Source organism: Triticum urartu, chromosome 2A, assembly GCF_056163025.1.
Source record: "Triticum urartu cultivar PI428250 chromosome 2A, HENAU_Tu73, whole genome shotgun sequence".
NCBI classification, from domain to species: Eukaryota; Viridiplantae; Streptophyta; class Magnoliopsida; order Poales; family Poaceae; genus Triticum; species Triticum urartu.
In genome coordinates this window covers 301,159,155-301,169,737 of record NC_141874.1, presented here as the reverse complement: position 1 = coordinate 301,169,737, position 10,583 = coordinate 301,159,155, and the positions used below count along the sequence as shown (strand labels likewise).

Below are 10,583 nucleotides of genomic sequence, written 5' to 3'. Positions count from 1 at the left end.
TGGAATTTACCCTTTGAAATTATGTGTGATGCTAGTGATTATGCTGTAGGTGCTATTCTAGGGCAAAGAGTTGATAAGAAATTAAATGTTATTCATTATGCTAGTAAGACTCTAGACAATACTCAAAGAAATTATGCTACTACTAAAAAAGAGCTTTTAGCAGCTGTATTTGCTTGTGATAAGTTCAGATCTTATATTCTTGATTCTAAAGTAATTATTCAAACAGATCATGCTGTTATTAAATATCTTATGGAAAAGAAAGATGCTAAACCTAGACTTATTAGATGGGTTCTCTTGCTACAAGAATTTGATTTGCATATTGTTGATCGAAAGGGAGCTGAGAACCCCGTTGCAGACAACTTTTCTAGGTTAGAAAATATTCTTGATGACCCACTACCTATTAATGATAGCTTTCCTGATGAACAATTAAATGTTATAAGTACTTCTCGTAGTACTCCATGGTATGCTGATTATGCTAATTATATTGTTTCTATATTTATACCACCTAGCTTCACATACCAACAAAAGAAAAAGTTTTTCTATGATTTAAGACATTACTTTTGGGATGACCCACATCTTTATAAAGAAGGAGTAGATGGTGTTATTAGACATTGCGTACCTGAGCATGAACAGGAACAGATCCTACGCAAGTGTCATTCCAAGGCTTATGGAGGACACCACGCTGGAGATAGAACTGCACATAAGGTATTGCAATCTGGTTTTTATTGGCCTACTCTCTTCAAGGATGCCCGTAAGTTTGTCTTGTCTTGGGATGAATGTCAAAGAATTGGTAATATTAGTAGACGTCAAGAAATGCCTATGAATTATTCTCTTGTTATTGAAGCATTTGATGTTTGGGGCTTCGATTATATGCGACCTTTTCCTGCCTCTAATGGATACACACATATTCTAGTTGCTGTTGATTACGTTACTAAGTGGGTAGAAGCTATTCCAACTAGTAGTGCTGATCATAACACTTCTATTAAAATGCTTAAGGAAGTTATTTTCCCGAGGTTTGGAGTCCGTAGATATTTAATGACGGATGGTGGTTCACACTTTATTCATGGTGCTTTCCGTAAAATGCTTGCTAAATATGATGTTAATCATAGAATTGCATCTCCTTATCACCCACAGTCTAGTGGTCAAGTAGAGTTGAGCAATAGAGAGCTCAAATTAATTTTGCAAAAGACTGTTAATAGGTCTAGAAAGAATTGGTCCAAGAAACTTGATGATGCATTATGGGCTTATAGAACTGCATACAAAAATCCTATGGGTATATCTCCGTATAAAATGGTTTATGGAAAAGCATGTCACTTACCTGTCGAACTAGAACATAAGGCATATTGGGCTATTAAAGAGCTCAACCATGATTTTAAACTTGCCGGTGAGAAGAGGTTATTTGATATTAGCTCACTTGATGAATGGAGAACCCAAGCTTATGAAAATGCCAAGTTGTTTAAAGAAAAAGTTAAAAGATGGCATGACAAAAGGATACAAAAGCGTGAGTTTAATGTAGGTGATTATGTATTGCTATACAACTCTCGTTTAAGATTTTTTGCAAGAAAACTTCTCTCTAAATGGGAAGGCCCCTATGTTATCGAAGAGGTCTATCGTTCCGGTGCCATCAAAATCAACAACTTCGAGGGCACAAATCCGAAGGTGGTAAACGGTCAAAGAATTAAACATTATATCTCAGGTAATCCCATAAATGTTGAAACCAATATTATTGAAACCGTAACACCGGAAGAATACATAAGGGACACTTTCCGGAACATTTCAGACTCCGAAAAGGAATAGGTATGTGGTACGGTAAGTAAACCGACTCCAAAACAATTTTAAGGAAATATTTCTCCGTTTTGGAATATTTAGAAAAATAGAAAAATAAGTAGCAGTCCGGGAAGGAAACGAGGGCCCCATGAGGGTGAAGGGTGCGCCCTAACCCCTGGGCGCGCCCCCTACCTCGTGAGCACCTCGTGTGCCTTCCGGACTCCGTTTTCCTGCTTGATACGTATTTTGGTCGGTAAAAATTCATTATATATTCTCCCGAAGGTTTTGACTCCCGTATCACGCAAACCTCCTCTGTTTTCGTTTCGAGCTGTTTTCTGTCAGGGTTTTCTAGGCTAGGCATCATGTCGTCTCCCTCCTCCAACAATGGTGACAACGATGCTTGGCTAATGAAGAAAGATCTGAAGAGGGAAGAACCCCTGAAGGTCAACAAGGATGAAAGGATCAAGAAGCCCATGGAGGATCAAGCTCCAGCAGCAGAAGACACCCTTAAAATTGATCATAACCTTCTTACCCCAACTGAGATCGAAGCTTTCAAGCTGATTGAGTTAGCTCGTGTGCAAAACAAGTATCTCACATAAGAAAATGTTTTGTTGAAGGAGCATATTGTCGCACTCAAGGGTATTATTCGCAAGCTGGAGGACCTCTTACGCTCGATGTGCGATTATCCATCACCTCCACCTTCTTCACCGACAAAGGAGACATAGTCACATGGGTATGGGCACTCCCCTTGGCAACTGCCAAGCTTGGGGGAGGTGCCCCGGTATCATATCACAATCACAACTCCTATCTTTACCGTTTTTCTTAGTTCGATCCTATTAGTAGTATCTTGATCTAGTAGAATAAAGTTTATGGCATGATCTAGTTTTGAGTTTTGCTTTATGATCCCTCTATGTAATCGAGTCTGTGAGTTATATATAATAAAGATTAGTGTTGAGTCAAGAGCTCGATTATTTTGCCATGATCTTGGGTGAATAAAAGAAAAGAGAAAAGGAATAAAAAGAAACAAAAGTTCATATTGATCTTATTGAGAGTAATGAATTCACATAGAAAGAGTATGATGATTAAAAGTTGTTGGGAGTTGGCAGACATAGCTTTGGTCATTGTTGCAATTAATAGGAAGTAATAAGGAAAGAGAGGTTTTCACATATAGATATATTATCATTGACATCTTTTATGATTGGGAGCACTCATTAAAATATGACATACTAAAGAGTTGATGTTGGACAAGGAAGACAACGTAATGAGTTATGCATTTCTTATATCTGAGATAAAGTATGTTGTCATGGATCCTCTAACTTGTTGAACTTGCCTTCCCCCTCATGCTAGCCAAATTCTCAGCACCAAGTAGAAATACTACTTGTGCTTCCAAATACCCTTAAACCAGTTTTGCCATGAGAGTCCACCATATCTACCTATGGATTGAGTAAGATCCCTCAAGTAAGTTGTCATCGGTGCAAAGCAATAAAAATTGCTCTAAATATGTATGATTGATTGGTGTGGGAGAAATAAGCTTTACACGATCTTGTGATGTGAAAGTAATAAAAGCGACGGACTGCATAATAAAGGTTCATATCACAAGGGGCAATATAAAGTGACGTTCTTTCGCATTGAGATTTTATATATCCAACCATAAAAGCGCATGGCAACCTCTACTTCCCTCTGCGAAGGGCCTATCCTTTATTATTATCATCTACCTTATGCTAGAGTCATGGTGATCTTCACCTTTTCTTTTTTATTTTATCCTTTGGCAAGCTCAGCATGTTGGAAAGAACATGATATATATATATATATATATATATATATATATATTTATCTAATTGGGTGTAGGGGAGCATGAACCATTATTGTTGACATTACCCTTGAGGTAAAAGGTTGTGGGGCAAAACTATAAGCCCCTATCTTTCTCTGTGTCCGATTAAAACTCCGTAACCACAAGTATCGCGTGAGTGTTAGCAATTATGGAGGACTAAATGATAGTTGAGTATGTGGACTTGCTTTTTAGCTCTGACATAGACTCTTTCCGATGTTACGATAAATTGCAATTGCTTCAATGACTGAGATTATAGTTTGTCGGAGCCCAATAAGGTTTATGATTTATACTTTTGCATTGTGAATAGATCATCACTTGAACATAAGTAATCATATGACAAAATCTATATATGTTGCTGTTATGAGAATAATCATGATGCCTTCATGCCCGTATTTTATTTTTATCGACGCCTCTACCTCTAAACATGAGGACATATTTATTGTTATCGCCTTTTCGCTTGAGGACAAGCGAGGTCTAAGCTTGGGGGAGTTGATACATCCATTTTGCATCATGCTTTTATATCGATATTTATTGCATTATGGACTGTTATTTCACTTTATGTCACAATACTTATGGCTATTCTCTCTTATTTTACAAGGTTTACACAAGGAGCGAGAATGCCGGCAGCTGGAATTCTGGTCTGGAAAACGAGCAAATATTAGAGACCTATTCTGCGCAACTCCAAAAGTCCTGAAACTCCACGAAATGTCTTAAAAGAAATAAAGAAAAATCCACGCCAAAGATGAAGGCCAGGGGGCCCACACCCTGCTCACGAGGGTGCCCCCCCTAGGGCACGCCCCCTACCTCCTGGGCCCCCTGGTGGCTCTCCGACGCCCATCTTCTCCTATTTGAGGTCTTTCAATGAGAAAAAAATAGGAAGGAACTTTTCGGAACGAGACTCCGCCGCCACGAGGCGGAACCTTGGCGGATCCAATCTAGAGCTCCGGCAGAGCTGTTCTGCCGGGGAAACATCCCTCCAGAAGGGGGAAATCATCACCATCGTCATCACCAACGCTCCTCTCATCGGGAGAGGGCAATCTCCATAAACATCTTCACCAGCACCTTCTCATCTCCAAACCCTAGTTCATCTCTTGTATCCAATTCATGTCTCAAAGTCCGGGATTGGTGCTAGTAGGTTGCTAGTAGTGTTGATTACTCCTTGTAGTTGATGCTAGTTGGTTTATTTGGTGGAAGATCATATGTTCAGATCCTATATGCATACTATTACCCCTTTGATTATGAACATGAATATGCTTTGTGAGTAATTACGTTCGTTCCTGAGGACAAGGGAGAAGTCTTGCTATGAGTAGTCATGTAAATTTGGTATTCATTTGATATTTTGATAAGATGTATGTTGTCTAGCCTCTAGTGGTGATATGTGAACATCGACTACATAACACTTCACCATTATTTGGGCCTAGAGGAAGGCATTGGGAAGTAATAAGTAGATGATGGGTTGCTAGAGTGACAGAAGCTTAAACCCTAGTTTATGCGTTGCTTCGTAAGGGGCTGATTTGGATCCATATGTTTCATGCTATGGTTAGGTTTACCTTAATACTTTTGTTGTAGTTGCGGATGCTTGCAATAGAGGTTAATCATAAGTGGGATGCTTGTTCAAGTAAGAACAACACCCAAGCACCGGTCCACCCACATATCAAATTATCAAAGTATCGAACGCGAATCATATGAACGTGATGAAAACTAGCTTGACGATATTCCCATGTGTCCTCGGGAGCGCTTTTCCTATTATAAGATTTTGTTCCAGCTTGTCCTTTGCTACAAAAGGATTGGCCACCTTGCTGCACTTTATTTACTTTTGTTACTTGTCGCTCGTTACAATTTATCCTATCACAAAACTATCTGTTACCACTTATTTCAGTACATGCAGAGAATACCTTGCTGAAAACCGCTTATCATTTCCTTCTGCTCCTCGTTGGGTTCGACACTCTTACTTATCGAAAGGACTACGATAGATCCCCTATACTTGTGGGTCATCACTGGTATGTAGGGCATGCTGCTCAGACTATCATCCCTGCTACGGATCAGGGACAGTATTTGGACCATTCTTGATGGACCAACATTACAATCATGTAGCAACCTTATGAATTTTCCTCGTGGGGCTGAATCCTCTCTGGGTGCTCAGAAATTTTACTAGGTTAAACTTCTTTATTTGGTCGTGGTTGTGTTCTTTGACATATTCGGTGAGCACCCACCATGCTCCATCTGCATTTAGCTTCATCTGGACAGGGCATTCCATCTTGAGAATGAAGCCTCTCTTTTATTCTGGTACGACAGGCACAACACCTTACCCTTCTTTTTCTTTCATTCCTTGTAGCACCTTATCTCTCCTCTACTGTACTCTTTAGTTTTTTTATTTTCCTATGGTATTCCCTGTTCACCGCAAATCCATGGAACAACGCATATCTCTGGTAGTATTCCTTGGCATTTTCAAACGAACCAAATCTCTGCCCAACATAAGGTGGTTGAGGTGGCATGATTTCTGGTTGTCCATCTTCTTCTTCCCCTTGCGCTTTGTCATCAGTTTCATCATTGACTTCAGTATTAGCGGCTGTTTTATCTGCTTGAGTGGTGCTTGTGCTGGTGTGCACATGCATGCTTGTCGTCATTGCTGCAACGATTACCAGTTCTGACACTGATTTTGCATTGTTTGTGACAACATCGGTGACTTGCTCATGGAACACCCCATACATGTGCTATGAGGTTCCCGCAGTAGATGTTCCCGCACCGCTGCTGATTATAGTTGAAGCTCTTTCAAAAAATCTGGTACGTGTGTTCACAGTATTGCTTGAATGGCATATTCATCATAATGAAATATAGCAGTTGCATCTGAATGGCATGATATCATTCATACATGAAAGCCTTGAGCATCTGCATATGGCCATGCATGGCAACTGTAGTTTTTTAGTCATGGCAGCTACAGTTGACCAAACATGGCAGCTGCAGTTGCCAAGTCATGGCAACTAGGATCTTAACATCAAAACTTGCATTCTAGATACGAGCCCACGAGGCAAATGCAGTTAATCACAAATGGCGTGTACACATAGATAGTAATTGAGAAATCCAGATGATCATAGATGACTAATGGACGTATTCACTTGGTGGCAATCGTAGTTTGCTACCAACACCATGACAAATCCACTTTTCCCAATGCTTTTCCAAAGAAGAAAATGCACGATTTTTATTGGTTCACATAGTTACCTTGTTGTGCCGCATGTGCTAATCGAAGTTGGTGTGTCACTTCAATTTGGTGTGCTGTATCTGCAATACCGATGGCCTGTAATGGTGAAGCTTGCCACGAGACCTTTGTTGCTATGGTTCATCCATAACAACCTGCGATCATGTGCAGTTGGTCAATGCATGGCAACCGTAGTTTCTATAACATGGCATATGTAGTTGTTCAATCATGGTAAATGTAGTTGTGCACACTTGGCAAACAGAGTTGTTCACACAAGGCAACATAGTTGTTTAGTCATGGAAAATACAACTATTCAGACATGGCAACTTCAGTTGTTAAGACATGCCAACTGCGTGCAATCACCATGTGGCCACTACTAGTCATACATTCAATTTGACACATGCAGTTGTCCACATGTGGCAAATACAGGCGACCAGACTTGGCACATGCACTTTCCATCATTTTTTCTATTTCTATGAGCAACAAACGCCAATGTCATCTTTTTCTCAATTTTTGTCACACCACGTAAACACCAATGTCACCTAGTTTCCTTTTTCGGATACACTGTCGGCAAGATCACTTCATACAACTCACCTGCGTACGACGTTGATGGCAGGCATCCGCTTGCCGCTTGTTGCCATGTGCTGCATGATGGTCCTGCGTTTTTTCAAAAAAATCGTAAGTCTTGCCATCCTTGCAAGTTTTTTTACCACATCAGTATGCTATTTCTATGCGTTACCTTGATTTGCCACATTTGCTACTTGAAGTTGGTCTCCCGTATGTCTATCACCAATAGCCCCCTGTGTTGCAACTTTCCATAGTATCCCTCCATGTGTGGTTGTGTCATAAGAACCTGCGAACAATGACATTTTAGTACATAAGTAGAATGCCATTTTCAAGCCCACAAACATGTCAACTGTACTTTTTTTGATCACGCATCGTACCTATGTTCGCATACTGCTCTAGTAGTGGCAGCAACGACCGTGTGGAAATTAGTTGATTGTACTCTATTGCATTCCAAGGGGGCGCTTGCGGCCTTCCAGAAAATGACGGATCAGTCCCGTCTGCATGATTCATTTTTTCTGCTTCTCCTACTGTGTTTTCAGTCACTGCATGAACAAGAACACACTAATATTCGAATTGCATTTTGCTATTTCCACATAAAAGGAAACACAATCTTATCACATTTTTTGCATAAACAACCAATACATCATGGCAAGTAGGAAAACATCGTATCTGTGCATTTTTGTTGATAGGGCATGCACATTCATTCTCTCTTTCTATAATCTAGATGGCAACTATCATGTTGAACTGCTGGCAACAACTAACATTACATGATAGGAAGTAACAACAAAGATAGGTGGCTACTAATTTTTTCCCTCCATATGTTCCGCCAAAATGGCTCTTTTCTGCCCGGATCTTAGTGAATCCTACACATCCTTCTCGAGCACCTACTGGTAGCAACCCCAACCTAAAAGCTTAGATCAGATCTAGGCTAGAATATGGCAGATTTTGTGTTCTTTGGGGGAAAGGGGAATAAACATGAACGGTCGGAATTCATGTTAGTTGTAGATACACGCGACACAAATCTATGGTGTGTTTGCCATGACAGTGTGGATCCAGTCGCCATCTACATGGGCAATCTCGAAGTGAAATTATTGGGGCCAGGGGAAGGAGTAGGTGATAGGAGAATGACATGTTAGCTCGTTGCCGTGTTTTCCGTCGAGGGGGAGGGGGCGCTAGAGATCTGTTTTGGTTGCCATGGCAACTAGAGAAGGAAGACTATGGAGGTAGGGGAAGATTGGCCGATTCATAAGTTGGAGACAACGATGGATGGTGGCACTTTGCTTCGGAGGCGGATAGGGACGATGGGGCGCGAGAGGTTGTGCGGGCCGCGGGGTCGCTCGCCTGGATGTGTGGGCGATCGCACCACACACCGGACGTGCGGGCTGTGGTTCGGTGCGCCAGGACGTTGTCATGCGGGCGGGGCTGTGTCGATACCACACGGGGTGTGCGGCACACCCCCCTAGATGCCACATGTGTGCTGGATATCGGCGTCCAAAAAATAAAGGAAGGAAAGGAAACAAAATAGGAAGTAGTACTATAGTTGGCTGATTCGGTTGGTGGTTTTCATGTTTTGGAATTTCCTTGGAGAAAATAAAGGAGAAAAAGAGCAGCCTTCTTGGAGAAAAAAAGGCAAATCGGATCAGATCTGGGCACTTTTTCTTTCTCCACTACTATTAAACAATCAAACAAGAATTTTCGTAGGCGCACCCCGCAATTAGTTCCACAACATCGCACAAACCAATCAGCACCACACGATTAGGCCCACAATTCTCGACCTCACAGCCATCATTAATCTAATCCCTTTATGGTGTGCACTTAGCAAATTTTTTTGACTGACCTTGCTTCACCAGGGAGTAGTACTCGAACAACCGCTCCCTACAATCACGGAAGTCTGATAGCAAGCTAAGGAAATTCCATGCGCTGGACCTTGACCTCACCGTCTGTCATGGCGTCGACCTCGTGTGTCAGACACCGCCCACCAACAACGTCTCCTTCGTGCACAACGACCTCGCCGCACTGCACCACTCGGTCACCTCTGTGCACGATCGCCATCGCCGATTGTTGCCCCTCACAGCGTGACATTGGTCCTGCGATATCCAGGAGATAGAGCTTGCCCCGGCACCAGTGCGGCCACGCCGACATCTGCACTGCCCCGGCGCTTGCGCCGCCACGTCCCCTGAACCATCCACCTCGCGACACCGCCCGCCCCTGCTACCCATGTGACGCTGCTGCTCCCTCCTGCCCCAAGAGCGCACATCTCCAAGCGGCCTTTGCGGGAGGGACGACGCACCAGGTGCATCGAGCCAGCGCATCCCGGCATCGCCTCCGTTCCTCGCTCCGCCTCATCGACGCTGGTGCAGGTTATCTCCTCCGACTGCATGCCCATCCTGGTGGCCATCTCCTCCAACCGTGCTCCCCATCATCTCCCTTCTTGATCCCATCTGACACTAGGAAACTTTTGCAGGCCTATATCCCACTCCTCCCCGTAGCTTCAGAGATCTTAGATAGAAAAAGGATATGGTGGCGTTGTGCCGACTGTCTGCTCTTCTCTTTCCTGGCGTAAGGGACCTCAAGATCTGGCACCGGGAGCTTTCTTCGTCCACATCCGTACTTTGTGTATGGGAAAGCAATCTTCCGGGTAGCAGCAGTTGGACTTCATTTGTGATTAAGGATGATAACTATCGAAGTGAGTAAATTATCCTTTCAAAGGAGATTTTTATGCCTACTGTTTCGGTATAGTTAGTGTGACCACAAACAAACATGCTGACTACTAAAGTTCTTGCAGGTGTGATTGCTTTGATTAGAGATGGCACTGATATAACACGAGAGATTATTTCTGTAACACTTTATCTTGGGTCTACACTTTCTAATAGAGTTGCAGACAAAAAAAGCAACGAGCCTTTGTACTAAATGTAAACATACTCTGCAGATCAACACCCATCTTTTAATGTGAGGTCTGTACTATCAAGTGCAGTTTATTTACTATGTATCGCATTCTGAATGTATGGTTCAATTTCATGATTTTAACCTTTCAAGTTATTGGTGTCCACACATGATTTCAACATATCGAGTTCTCTTTCAAGTCATTGGGATGTTGCTTTGACAGTTGTCATGTACAGCTTATTATTTTTTGCACTATAGTCTCACAATTTTGAATTTAATCTTTTTTGTTGACTAGCATCATATTTCTTGATTGTGACCTCATGCTTAAATAGTTAAATT

The 10,583-nt window shown here is 42.0% G+C and overlaps 2 long non-coding RNA genes across 3 annotated transcripts; one reads left to right on the top strand and one right to left on the bottom strand.

Moving 5' to 3' along the window:
• Positions 1 to 6,570: 6,570 nt before the first annotated feature.
• On the bottom strand, positions 6,571 to 8,759 carry LOC147984893 (uncharacterized). Of its 2 annotated transcripts, XR_015615081.1 has the most exons (4): positions 7,739 to 8,759; positions 7,534 to 7,647; positions 7,389 to 7,451; positions 6,571 to 6,949 (listed from the first exon to the last, which is right to left on the bottom strand). It is a non-coding gene; the product is annotated as an uncharacterized LOC147984893 (long non-coding RNA). The 2 variants fall into 2 exon arrangements; XR_015615080.1 differs by lacking the exon at positions 6,571 to 6,949 and having other exon boundaries at positions 6,956 to 7,451; positions 7,739 to 8,758.
• Positions 8,760 to 9,241: 482 nt separating this feature from the next.
• On the top strand, positions 9,242 to 10,343 carry LOC125541473 (uncharacterized). The gene is made up of 3 exons (XR_007297543.2): positions 9,242 to 9,721; positions 9,826 to 10,047; positions 10,147 to 10,343. It is a non-coding gene; the product is annotated as an uncharacterized LOC125541473 (long non-coding RNA).
• Positions 10,344 to 10,583: the final 240 nt, after the last annotated feature.